The sequence below is a fragment of the Halichoeres trimaculatus genome, unplaced genomic scaffold, assembly GCF_033239565.1.
Source record: "Halichoeres trimaculatus isolate MK-OKI-2021-1 unplaced genomic scaffold, fHalTri1.1 fHalTri1_scaffold_12, whole genome shotgun sequence".
Taxonomy (NCBI): domain Eukaryota; kingdom Metazoa; phylum Chordata; class Actinopteri; order Labriformes; family Labridae; genus Halichoeres; species Halichoeres trimaculatus.
The window spans coordinates 26,439,138-26,452,165 of record NW_027437190.1 but is presented as its reverse complement, the minus strand read 5'-3'; the positions used below and the strand labels follow the sequence as shown (position 1 = coordinate 26,452,165).

The 13,028-nt window shown below is 42.1% G+C and overlaps 1 long non-coding RNA gene across 2 annotated transcripts in view; it reads left to right on the top strand.

The window, feature by feature from the left end:
- The window catches only part of LOC141800182 (uncharacterized), a 130,734-nt gene extending 119,654 nt beyond the window's left edge, over window positions 1-11,080 (top strand). For both annotated transcript variants that reach the window (XR_012599302.1, XR_012599303.1), the window contains exon 5: window positions 11,010-11,080. This is a non-coding gene — a long non-coding RNA (uncharacterized LOC141800182). The remainder of the gene's footprint in view (window positions 1-11,009) is intronic.
- Window positions 11,081-13,028: the final 1,948 nt, after the last annotated feature.

Below are 13,028 nucleotides of genomic sequence, written 5' to 3'. Positions count from 1 at the left end.
GTTTTGTCCTTTTCATAGTGATTCATGTCATGTGTGTTTTCACTTCCTGTTTTATTTTGTAGTTTGTTGTTTCGTCTTCAGTTAAGTTTTCCTTTCTGCCCCTGTGTTTCTCTCCTATTTGACTGCATTAGTTTCACCTGTGCCTTGTCACACACCTGTGCCTTGTCTTGCGTGTGCATATAGTCTCTGTATTTCCTCCTCTCTGTGTAAGTTTGTGTCGCCTTTTCTCTCCATGTCATGTGCCCCTTTGCATCTTGATAAAGTCCGTACTTTTTGGACTTTTGGATTTTTACTGTATAAATCTTTTAGTTTTGTTCTGCAGTCAGGTCCTCCTTAGTTTGTAAATCATAATAGTAGCCTCTGTACATGCAGCTCTTACTGTACCAAATGAGCCAAGCTGGCACCATGATTATGCTACTATTATTTAAAAATTCACTCATTTTCACCATGGAAATCTTTCCTCCACACCACAGGAATGTGAATTTTCACCCAAACTAAACCTCCATTTTTAAAATAAAAGTAGGATGATAAGCTACTATCATTTACTGACAATAAGAAATAAAAATAAAAAATAAAAACAAGAGATTTGTAGATTTCTTTGCATGTACATCCCTTCCATGCCATATTTCTTTGAGTGCATCATAACCTGTACCGTACTGTGTATGTCTGTTTCAGTGCATAGATAAATGACACCACTGTTCCCAGTCCTGTACCTGGGTTGATAGATTAGAGCAGGAGGGCTGTGTTTAAATGTGTCTCAGCAAACACTGTTAGGCCTGTGTAAACAGCTCTACATTGATCAGCCCTCTATTCATGGTCAGCACGTCTCTGCCTGCACTGGATTAGTCAACATACCGACCAGTCTGTTTGCTCCGCTGTAAACTGAGGCCAATGTCAATGCCAAAGCCTAATTAGAAAACTACACACTGTTGGGGCTTGGTTGCAGGGAAACTGGAGACTGATCTGGCAGAACTATTCATTGCTGAAAAATATATTGTAATCTCAAAAATAAAGATTGTGGTTTAACAAAAATCCCCATGATGATGCGAAATCCAGAAAATCAGCTTTAACAAATCTTGATCTGATGAAGACCTACAGGGGAATCAATCAGCATAAATATGCCGTGGAGCAAGTGTGCAGGTTTTCCTTTCTTCCCCACACCAATAATAAAGATAATCCTCCTGCAAAAATTATATTATGTAATGATAAATGTCCCTTAGAAATAAAGTAGAGCCCACACATTAAATCAAACCTATAATGCCAATACTAATGATACTCCTGTACAAGATAAAAAAACTTCTCAAAATCAGTAAACAACACAAGTAACTTTGCTTGTCCAACTCCTGGGGTGAGTATCTACAATAACAAGTGTGACAGTGTGTCAGCTGGAACCCTGTATCCATGAATATGAGGCTGGTGCCACTAACAGCCTCTCATCTCAGTGAGCTCCTCGGAGGAATGGGCAACTCTGGTTGGCTAGGCAGTGGCTACTGTTTATATCAGAAAAAGAGGGAGAGGGAGAGTTGAGAGAGTGACAGAAAGGGAGAAAGAGAAGTAGAGAGAGGCATCGAAGCGTGGAGGGCAGCTGCATTGTACCACCCCATTTTAGCCCATTACACTATGTATAGGGGCCCTTTTCCCCCCTCTTTTGCATGGTAATTATTTTCCAGCCCAAAGGTAGCTGCAGGCAACGTCAGCCACTGCGTCAGGGCCCACTGCATTAGCCGGCCATTGCATTATTTATTTGTGTGCGGGCAGCCGGATGGATACCCCAAATCCGCCGAGACTCGGGGGCCTCTCAATGTCACCTCGTGCATTGTGGGAGGCAGTTTCGGCCGCTTGGACTTACACGGGTAAAGCTTAGGCAGAGAGTGGCTCAAGGGCGAAGTGGTATCCCAGCGTTGGAGGACATGTGCGTGGGAGTTGTAGTTAGGTGTGTAATGCATTCAGAAATGGGTCAGAGGTTTAGTAAGTGCCCTCTCTTATGCAAAAGTCAACTGTAAAGGGTTCATTGTGACGTGCTGGATGACCATTTAGGGTCCTATAGGATATCATAGAGGACCAGTGTAATAAAGAGTGTAAATCGAGGGTCATAGGGTCACAGTGCCTTGAGGCTTTTTGTGTAGCTGTAGATGGTCATATACAGGCAGTTACCCCTGGGTATCATAGGTAAATAGGTTTGAATTCAGTGTGCAGGAGCTGCTTTTACATTATGCCCACCCCTGTGTATCAGTGAAGGGTTATTACAGCCAAACACCAGCGGGCTGGGGGAGGTCAAGATATGTCATGCTTATGTGTAGAGCTAGAGCAACACAGCTCAGTGACTTTGACGTTTGGGAGCTAATACCCAGGCGTCCCCTTCTGTACTACAACACACACACGGACACACACAAGCGCCCACACAGCGCTCTGTCCGACATGAACCTCCATGACCTGTCAGCCCCGGCCAATCGCATCGTGGAGCTCGGAATGACAGCTGAACCGCTGTCCCTGTCATGGCCCCTCAGTGTAGAAACACACACACATCGCACACAAACACTCATATCCCTAGTTGCAACATCAACATCAACATCAACTCCCGCTGGCCCCTTTGGATCTTTCTCTCTGTCTCCCTGCTTGCCAGGCAGCTCGACCACACGAGACGCTCAGACGGCCTTGTGACATGACAGTGACAACGTACTGATGCTCCGGAGAGCACCCACAACAACGTCCACTTCACCCCAGTACACACAACCCCTCCCCACTTGTCTCTGTTGACCATTAAAGGTAGCAGATCCATGTTTCCTTTTCTCCCTTGCCTCTGATTAATGAAAAAGCAAAACTAACACTGATTTTATTGAGCTATTTACATTTTGAAAGATTTGGGTTTGTTTAGTTTTAGTCCGGTGTGTTTAGTTGGATTTAAGAGTTATAAAGTTTCATGATAAATTTTACTCAGAGATGTATAGAAAGTTTAGTACATGAAAAAGGTTGAAAGGTATAGAAAGGTGGATAGATAGCATTAATGACTGAGAATGAGAAAAAAACAAGACAGGCAGAGGACGAGAGTCAGTGATAGAGATAGTTAGACTTTGCCCCGGCGCCCAGCGTTCTCCCTAATGGGAGCTGACACTGCTGAAGCGACCTGGGTGGACGGAGGAGAGGACCAGCGTATTGCAGGCGGCAGACCTCCCAATTATTTTTCTGGCTGATAAGTGCTGGTGCTTGTTTAAGGCTGTTGCAGTGATGGAGGGATGGGATGGTGAGGGAGAGATGGCAAAAGAGGAAGAGGAGGAAGAGAGGGGATGTGGCTAGGGCTGGGTTGCATGGCTGACAGGTCTTGATCTGGCAGGATGGCTGTCACACACTACTTAAGACAGGGTTTCTCCCAAGGGGCCTACGCAGACATATACACGCATACACACAGTGCACAAAAACACACATCTTGCATGTGTACACATCATGCATCATGTAAGTACGTGGGTATAGACCACGATGAACATATATGTGTTTGCAAACATGTCACAACACACACACACACACACACACACACACACACACACACACACACACACACACACACACACACACACACACACACACACAGAGTTACATGTCAGTGCATGCTGTATGGGCTACTTTTAATAACAGCCTATGGCCTTGTAGTGCACAGAACTTACATTTATAACATGTAATTGTCGCTGTATTATCTCTGTCACGTGCCATTTACAAATTCTGCTGAGTCTGACTTCCTGCCAGAAATATTCAGTGGAACAAAAAAATAAAAACAAAATACCCAAAATACCCAAAACATATATATATATATTCACACACTTGTATCTTTGGGGCTTTTGTTATTTTTTTTTTTATTTTTTATTTTTGCAGTTAAGTTGATGATGGAAAAGTTTGATCAATTGGAAAGATTGAAGGTCTTAAATTAGTCAATCACTTAAAGATTGTTGCGAATAGGGATGCACCCCTCAAAATTTTCTGTTCCGGCACCGATACCAATGCCTGGGCTTTGGGTACTGACCGATACCGATCCTGATCCAATACCTGTGTTAAATAATAACCTGCACGCTCTGCTGTGGGATAAGAATGGTAATGTTTTGAGTAAAAGACAAAAATAAGTACATATGGAAGTTAAATTTTATTTGAAAGTGTTTAAATGTTTAACAGCAGTTTGGTTACAAAAATTGCTTCAAAATTTACAGAAACGACTATTTGATTGAAAAATTTTAATCATAGTTTAGCCTTAGTGTCAAGTTTGAACTGATCCTTTCCCACCGATACCAGATCCAGCTTTAAGGGGCTGGATCGGTGCCGATACCGGATACCAGGATCTGATCGCTGCATATCTAGTTGCAAAAAACCCCCATCTACTTTAAGTCCAAAGTATTATGTGTGGAATCCATGTGATGTGAAATGTCAGGGACTGAAATAAATCCAGATATGAGAGTTAAAATATCACTAATAACTGAAACTTTTCTGTGAAGTGAGATTTGAAGCTGTCATAACATGAGATCTTTTATGTTTGGACTTTGCAGTTACCACTGATACAATTGTACATTTGTACCATGCATGTTTTTGATGTTTTTAAAAAATAGTTCAGGCTCAATACAGAACACAAGTTGACCAGCTTGAGAGCCAGGCTCATGGGGTAGGCCACCCTGGCTCCTCCTCCCACATGTTTTTACATCAACTGAACCCAGACTGACCTATGAGTTCTGCTCATGCTCCACGGTTTGCACTCTGGACTTTGACCTAGATTTGAATATGAATGAATATGTAGAAGGAAGCTTAACTGATGAAGAGGGGAAGAGGGCAACCAAAAAAGATGAAAGTATACCTGTTTTCGCAGTTTGAAATCCAACCAGTTTGGCTCTTGCTCATGTGTCTGTTGGTTGTTTTGGTATGAGACTTCAAAGGTCAACCGAACGTCCACTTTTAACCAGCAGAGGGGGAGCATACTGCCACCTACTGTAGCGGAGGACATACTTTTGTCAGTGCTTGTACACTGGATCAAGGAGTCAAATTCAGTTGGGGGAGTTGAAAGATTTTACCTGATTTGTTTATATTTTCAGGGTTTGTCTCTTAGAGAAACAGATGTTGAAATAAATATTAACAGATGAAAAGTTTAATGATCATAAGGCTACTTCAAGAGTATGAAATCAAGTCTATGACACACAGTATTTACAGTCTCTTTGGTGGTTTTTGATAACAAAACACATGACGATAGTGTCTAGAATTTGCTGGAGGCCTAGGTGCCTTCTTTGACATGGCATCTGACATTTAAAAACACAGTGTCTCTCCTCACAGACTGTATGTAGAACTAGCAATGGGAGCTGCATATTCTTCAGGGCTGGGTGCCGCCACTTTTTGCCTGTCTGTTTTAGCAGCAGTAGATTTCTAACAAGCAAGAAGCAAAGACTGAGAGCACAGAGCCGCTCCACAGAGCAGACTCTCTCATTTGCTCCTGGATGGCATTAAGTGCATGTGTGGGTTAGTGGGGAATCAGAGGGCATGCTCCTATTCAAAATTATTTAATGAGCATGAAGTTTGAGGACAATTCATTCCAAATAAGGCTTTTCAGAAATAATTACATACTTATGAAATAATTACACACTTCAGAGCAGACACACACTTCACATCAGAGAAATTGTTGCATCAATCACATGAGGCCAAATCACGCAACAGCAGTTCCTCAGTGTCAGCTCTTGTCTAAACACTACTGGTATCAGTGTCATGACAGCCTATAATTTGTTTCATATTAGCTTAAATAAATGCCATAATAAGGGTTATCCAATCCCTGCTAAGTGTCATAATCCGGAGCAAAGTGGCTGCATTACAGTGTTGTCATTGCTGTGCTGTGAATGCCTCAGTGATCATGGCTCACATGGCCCACAGCCAGAAATGACACAGTGATATCAGAGGGCAGGAGTTATCTGTTTCTATTTTATGTCAGCTCATAATCCAATCAATGTTTCTACTGAGTAACTTTTTTTCCCTTTTGTTTCACCTCCTTTTTCCTCTCGAGACAAGCAAAAAAAAAAAAGCCTTCCTCAGTCCTTTTTAAACTTATTCTGTGTATTTAATGTGACTCACTTTTTGATATTCTTTATGCATTGCCCAAGAGGAATATTTTTCTGCCTTGCTGGGGTGCAGCTTCAGCAACTTTGCAGAGCTCCCGGTGTGGCTAGGGGTTAACTAAGTATCATTCAGAGACTCCTCTACAGGTATGGACATATTGAGGGACAAATCAGAGTCCCTTTGGATGAAAAAAAACTCAGTATAACCTGCCAACTTTACTTATTGTACAGCCTCTTGTACTTCAATGTACTATAGCCACTCTGGGATACTTAGTTTTGCAGTCCCCCCGGTGAGGAAGCCTTTATGTGTGCCTTTCTCTCAAGCAAGAGCTGCTCCTTTTGCTTTAATTACAGTAAGTACAGCGGACCCCCCAGGCTTGTTTAAACAGATCAACCAGCAGAAGAAAGAAGAAAATGCTAATTAGTCCCGTAATGTTGCTGACCACGCTAGTTCCTTAGCACTGCTGAGTTTTATTGACATAAGAAGGACAATAGGAATCTGTATTCAAATGACTCGCTCTGCCCTTGTGTTTGGGTGCAGCTGCTGCTGCTGTTTTCACCTTCCTTCTGCGTATTTTTTTATTGTGTTGTTCGACAAAGTAGAATTAGACATGACAAAATGAGATAGTCGATACGTGTTTGTATGTACCTGTTTTGTTGCCTGTGTTAGTATGTAGAAGCCACTGGGAATACTGTATTAGGAAAGGGTGTGCTCTGCTGTTTTACATGTGCGAATATTGAAAAAAAAAAGGTGTGTACATGTTTCCATATCTGTGTGTTTTTGTGCATGCATGTGTCAATTCCCCATCCTCAACTTCGGTGCATTGCAGAAAGCTTCTAATGCATTCCATGTTTCCAAGTCGAGAGGCTGTGTGTGCATTTGTGTGTGTGTGCATGTGTGTGTGTGTGTGTGTGTGTGTGAAGGAGAGAGGGGTGAGAGTCAGAATCAGGATCAATACTATTGACCTGTTTACCTTGGTGCCGAGCATTCGGGCCAGCTCTCCGGTTTACCACTTGAAACATTAAAACCAGACTATTAGTAATACTTTGGTCTTCTCCTCTGCTGATTGGACAGCCTGCACTGGGGCAGTCCACATGAAGAGATGGGGGTGAGAGATTTGAGCGGGACAAAAAGAGGGTTAAAGAGAGAGAAGGGGAGAGACCCTGACTCTAATCCTCTTGACTTAAAGCCATCAGGTTTGGCCCATGTCTCGCCGCTCGCCTCCAGACCTGATGTGGTCACTCAACCCTATCGAGCTGCAGGGCATTGTGGTCCGTCCGTCTCTGCCACGATCACCCCCTCCCCTCCACCCTCAGGCGCTTTTGTGCTCCCGGCCTCACACTTCCTCCCCCCTCTCTCTGCTTTTCTCATCCTCCCTCCAAACCACCGACACAGAATTTCTTTAAATGCTTAATTTTTCCCCCCTTTGGCTTCCTCTTTGCGAGCGCCCTCTCACTTGTTTGTCCATCGATTTTTCATCCCTCTCCACGCCACTGCACCCCTCCGCCTCCTTCTCCCCCCTCTCCCCCAACTCTTCGTCTGCATCTCCCCAGTCTCCCCTGCGCTCCTCTGTTGTTGATGCAAACTGATTTATTTATTTATTTTAAGCTTGTTGCCCAGGTAATTTGTGGCAGGTAATGACTTTCAGTGAATCTACTTTGCACTCTTTGAATTCCTTTTCCGACCTTTGCATCATGCAGGCCCATCTCCCAGCACATCCTCTTTGTCCCATTTGCTCTCCTACCTTTTTTTTCCATTTCCCTCTTTTACCATCTCTCTGTCTCTGCTGCGCTCTCAAACCTCTCCTCTCTGCCCGTGTATTTTTAATTCCCCTAGATATTGGAGCAGCATGCTGCATGCATGTGTGTGTCTCGGAAGCCCACCTGAGGAGGTGATTGACACCTGGCCCTCTGCCGTGGAGGCCTCTCACTTCTGTTTTCCTCCTTTTCCATCACTTCTTTCTTTTACCACCTTCTTCATTCATTGTTTCTGAGTTCATCAGGGAAGAACTGTGCAAGTCTCTTTGAGCAAGGGAGGCAGAGTGATTGCTGATGATTCGCCTGAGATTTTTTAATTTTATTTTGCTTTTCTGCCTTCCCCCCTCTTTAGAGACAATGATATAAAACATAAAACAAAATATTTTTTTCTAATATAATAATCCCCACATTTTGTTTAATGTGGATGCCAGGTTGAAGAGAGGTGCAGTAGGTTTATGTGAAGGCATGTCAAATCTCAAGAGGATCTCCCCCCACTCTGCCCTATCTCTTTCCCCCTCTGTCCATCTTTCCTTCACCTTGTTCCCATCTTCTCCACCAATGCAGCCCCGATAGCACTGCTACATTAGTATTCATAGGGGTGAATCTGTAGGGGAGGGGTGGGGGGCAAATAAGGCTTCTGGCTGTTCCCTCAGCCAGCTGGCAAACTGGGTGCTGGCTGCAGAGCTGGACTGGACACTTCCAGAAACAAGGAGGAGGTACCGGGAAAGAACAAGAGCTTGGGCAAGAATTACAGTAAAATGATTCAGGGTGTTTCAGTCTCAACAGAAATAACCTTCATCTTCTGTATACCTTACAATACAACTTGCTTTACTGTACATTACAGCTTTAAAAGGGGCACTGTCACCCTCTCCTGATTGCAGACACAAATTATTTCTTAAATGGATGCTTTCAGCAAAGACCTGCAGCATGGTACTCACATTTCATTATCTGAAGGACAATAAAGTAGATGGGTTAAAAAAGCACGTAGTGTGAACAAACACAGCTCACTTTAGAGTCTTCTAATCAAAAAACAATAAAAGTTTAGCACACCGGGTTTCCTTTCCATTTCTTCATTATTCAGAACTTTGGTTATCTCTCAGGGAAATTTCCTCGACTGAGACCCTTCTAAAAAAACAGGAAATAAATCAGACAACTGAAAAGAGGCAGCAGTAAATAACACAGGTTTGTTTTGTTTAAGATTTGATGGACAGAGTCATTGGAGAATGATGGGCAGGTGTCAGTGTTTAGATCATAGCTGCCTGGTCCCTCCAGGAGGGGACAGTAAAGAGCAGGGAGACAATATCCACCTCCTCTTTAACCAGAGGGAGGGAGGAGTAAGAAAGAAAGAAAGAAAGAGGAGTATGAACTGACAGACCTTCTTTACAACAAAATATCCACCAAGAAACAAGCAAGGAAGTTATTCTTGAGAAAGCAGATGAAACAACAATCAGAATAGAGAAAGACAGAGAAAATTAATAATGTCCAAAAGGAGGAAACATGCAATTATTTCATCACAAACTAAATACACAGAGAAAAAGAAAATCTCTCAAATACTTCAAAAATTCAAGATTCAAAGGAAAAAAGAAATCATGGCACTTGTCTATCAAGTTTTAAAGACATACACACAAAGGCATCCTCATACACACTTTAGTACTTCCTTTTGGCATAATCCAGAGGTCAGGGCAGAATTCATCTCCCTTAATCATGCAGATGAACATGACCTTGGCCGGCCTTGGCACCCGGTCACATCAGCACCCTCATCCAGCCGAGCTTTGCATCTCTGATTGTGTTAAATCATGTTTCCCTATCATCAGCAGACACTGGATGGACAGCATCCTTCTCTAAGCACATCCAGAAAAAGGATAATTGCCAAGACCTTTAAAAGCCTTTCAGAAAGCAACGAGAAAATCAACATAATTCAGATGAAGGGGATACATCGGAGATGTAAAGTTAAGTATGCCAGGCAATATTGGGGGCGATGGACAAAAAAAAAGATGCAAGAGTTTTAAAACGGTGGGTCCTTGGCATTATTATGATGATGCGTTTAGCCATGCAGAGTGGGCCAGCCCATTGGAGGGCCCCTAAATGAAGAGGCTGACCTTCAACAAGCCCTCTCTCTGTTCATTAGCCACGTGGTGCTTATCTACAATAACACTGCTGAAGAGACGATGAGGCCAGCGGGCCCGGACAAAGTCAGTGATGAACTATAGGTTGAAAGAAGAGGGTTTGAATTTGACTTACTGTTTGGTCTTTTTGCCCTACTGCCCTAAATCTCCATAAAAACAAAGTTATACCAAGTACATAAAGTCCATGATATCAAATTAACTTTCAACCAGCTCATAGGATTATGAGTCACAGGAGGTAAGATGGAGTTAAGTGCAAACTTTGGGCAAATACATAGAACAACATTTAGAAAAAATAAGAAATCAGTGTAGTTTGTGGTTTTCACAAGAGCTTCTCTGTTCATCAATGGACTTATGTTTTTTTTTTCTTTTAGTTTATAACCATTACTGCAGAGGGAGCTAAATGAATTGAGCCCTGGAGTGCTGGGAAAATTTACCTTATTGGAAATTAGGTGGATAGTGCTGCATCTTATAGTATAGCATAGCATCCCATCATATATCGTTAGCTAATTGTCAAAGTCATATATTATACACAGTTTAATTATCATTTTGTGAGCCTCATAACATAATTTCCTGATTCAAAGAAATTTAAATAAAATGAATGAGTGACAATATCAATATAAATAATATAAACATAATATTATAAATAGTAATATCAATAATAAATATACATAACAGAAAAAAAATGTAATATTTGAAAACTTCTATGAGACAATTGATCTTGTATTTGTCACATTTCATTGTATGGGGAAATTCTCAGTGTTGTATTGAATTGTATTGTATTTTTTATCGTATTGTATTGTGGCATATAGCATATCTACTGTATTATTTTATAGTATCATAACATATTATTCCACCCCATTGTATCACATTGAATTGTTATCTGTCCTCTACAGAACAATATATGAAGGGTTGAGTGTAAGCTAAGTTGACAAATGTACTTCAATTCTAGCAAAACCTGCATGTTATCAAAGTTATCATTAAATATATTACTCATAGATGCAACATGTATGATTTACAACCTATAATGCCTGCAACCCTATTTGTTTCATATCCACAGCCAGCATAATTGTGGACCTGTCCAACTGTCTACTACTGAGAAATCAACTCACCTGGTTTGCCTGTTCTCATGTGATGGCTGGAAATTCACCTTGACAGGATTTTTGAAGGTAAGAGTGAGAAGCTTACCTTTCCTATACAAGATGTATACCGTTTGACAGAAAAAAAATCTGGTTGCAAAAAAATTGCTGGACAGTTTAAGTTTTCATGTTCCTAGTGCCTTTTTGAGTAGTGAGAAACAGTATAGACAAGTGGGCAAAAACAAAATGATAAAAGGTGGTTTGTGGGGGAACAGTGGGTGCTGAGGGGGGGTAAATAGATGAATAAAGAAGAGAGAGGGGGAGAGCAGACATAGAATGTGGTCGATAGTGTCAAAAGCGGATGACAGATCTAAAAGAATGAATATTGATCTTTAGGGGGCCTTTACTCAGGCGACCTGTGGGAGGTCAGCCTGCGTAATTAGACCAGTGGAGGTCTAATGCTGAGCTGGGGTTGGGCTGGGGAGGGATGGAGAAGACAGGATCTTACTTGGACTTAAACCCTAAAAACTGTGTTGAAATAATGAGAAGTACTGAACAACCAACATTTCTATTTTACCTCTGGATTCACTTTTCCTTTTGTTATTCCAGTTCCCCGTTCAACTATTACTTGTGCTTAGAATTGCTGTATTTTTGACTCCTGATGGGCTTTAGAAATATCTCATGAAGAACATACTGTGCTGGTAGTGTTGTGTTTCAGAATAATGGAGGTGAACGCAGACTCAGTGCAACATGGATAAAGTCTGTTGTTTACTGGAGCCTGCCGTGGTTTAAAGTGCTTACAACCTCAGGCTACACACACTGCTCAAACAGAGGTCTGCTTGATGATGACAGCCACCTCTTGCTCTGCTGTCTCTCCATCTATCAGTCTGACTATCTCTCTCAAGCAGCGTCAATACACACTTGAATCTGCGGGAAAATAATGTAATAATACCCTCAACACACATACACACACAACCGTTTCTACTGAGCTGCATTCCTAAGCGTATATGCAAAAAAGGACACACATAGAAGGATGTCCATACTGCCACAGGCCCACACACAGTCCTACACACACCCCCACAGACACACACATGCATGCACTGTCTTTATCTGTCTGGCTTTGGATAAATGTGGGCAGCGGCGACTGAGTGTGGCTGTAATCCGTGTATCATTGGCTTTATCCACTGCAGTAGCACTGCTGATTTAGTGCTCCACAGCCTTGGTAATGGGCCCCTGACACACACATCGACACATCCTGACACACACACATAGCACACACGAAGTACACTATGTAGTGCATCAACTCGAAATGCTTTGTCCTCTCTAGGATGTTACTTCTCACTGGTTGACCCTTAGTTAAGACCCACATATGCACACACTTATGTAAGGACACAGAAACACACAAGCATGGATGTACTTTCAAGCAATTGCATGAGCATACGCTAACAGACACACATATCAGGAGCAGTGTGGTTGTCACCGCCCGGGGACGTCTCATGGTAAGGTGAACTCGAAGTGAACCTGCTCCAAACATAAATAACATCTCTCTCTCATCTCTCTCTAGCCCCCTCAGCCTGTCATCCTTTTCTCACTCTCTTTTTTCCTCTTTCTCTATATCTCTTTTAAAGTCCCTCCTTGTTCCCTCCTTCCAGTTTCCCGCACTCTTTCAAGTCAGCGGTGATTCACAAAGTATACACATTAACACAAAGGGATGTGATGCACTCTGCAGGCTGCAATACCAACACATAAACACAGCCTTGGAAATACCTGAGGTCATGCCTTGAAGCACCCTTGCCGACACGCGGCAACTTTCTTCTCATTGTTACATCAAAGTGACTTTCAAAGATTCAGGGATCATATTTATTTGATTAGCCTTTAGAAAAAATAAGAGTGCAGCAACTCAATTTGAAATCCTGAAACATTCTGGGATCCACAAATATTTATCACCTTATATTTTAAATTTCAAAGAAAAAAAAATAAAAGAATAAAACAAAAAGAAA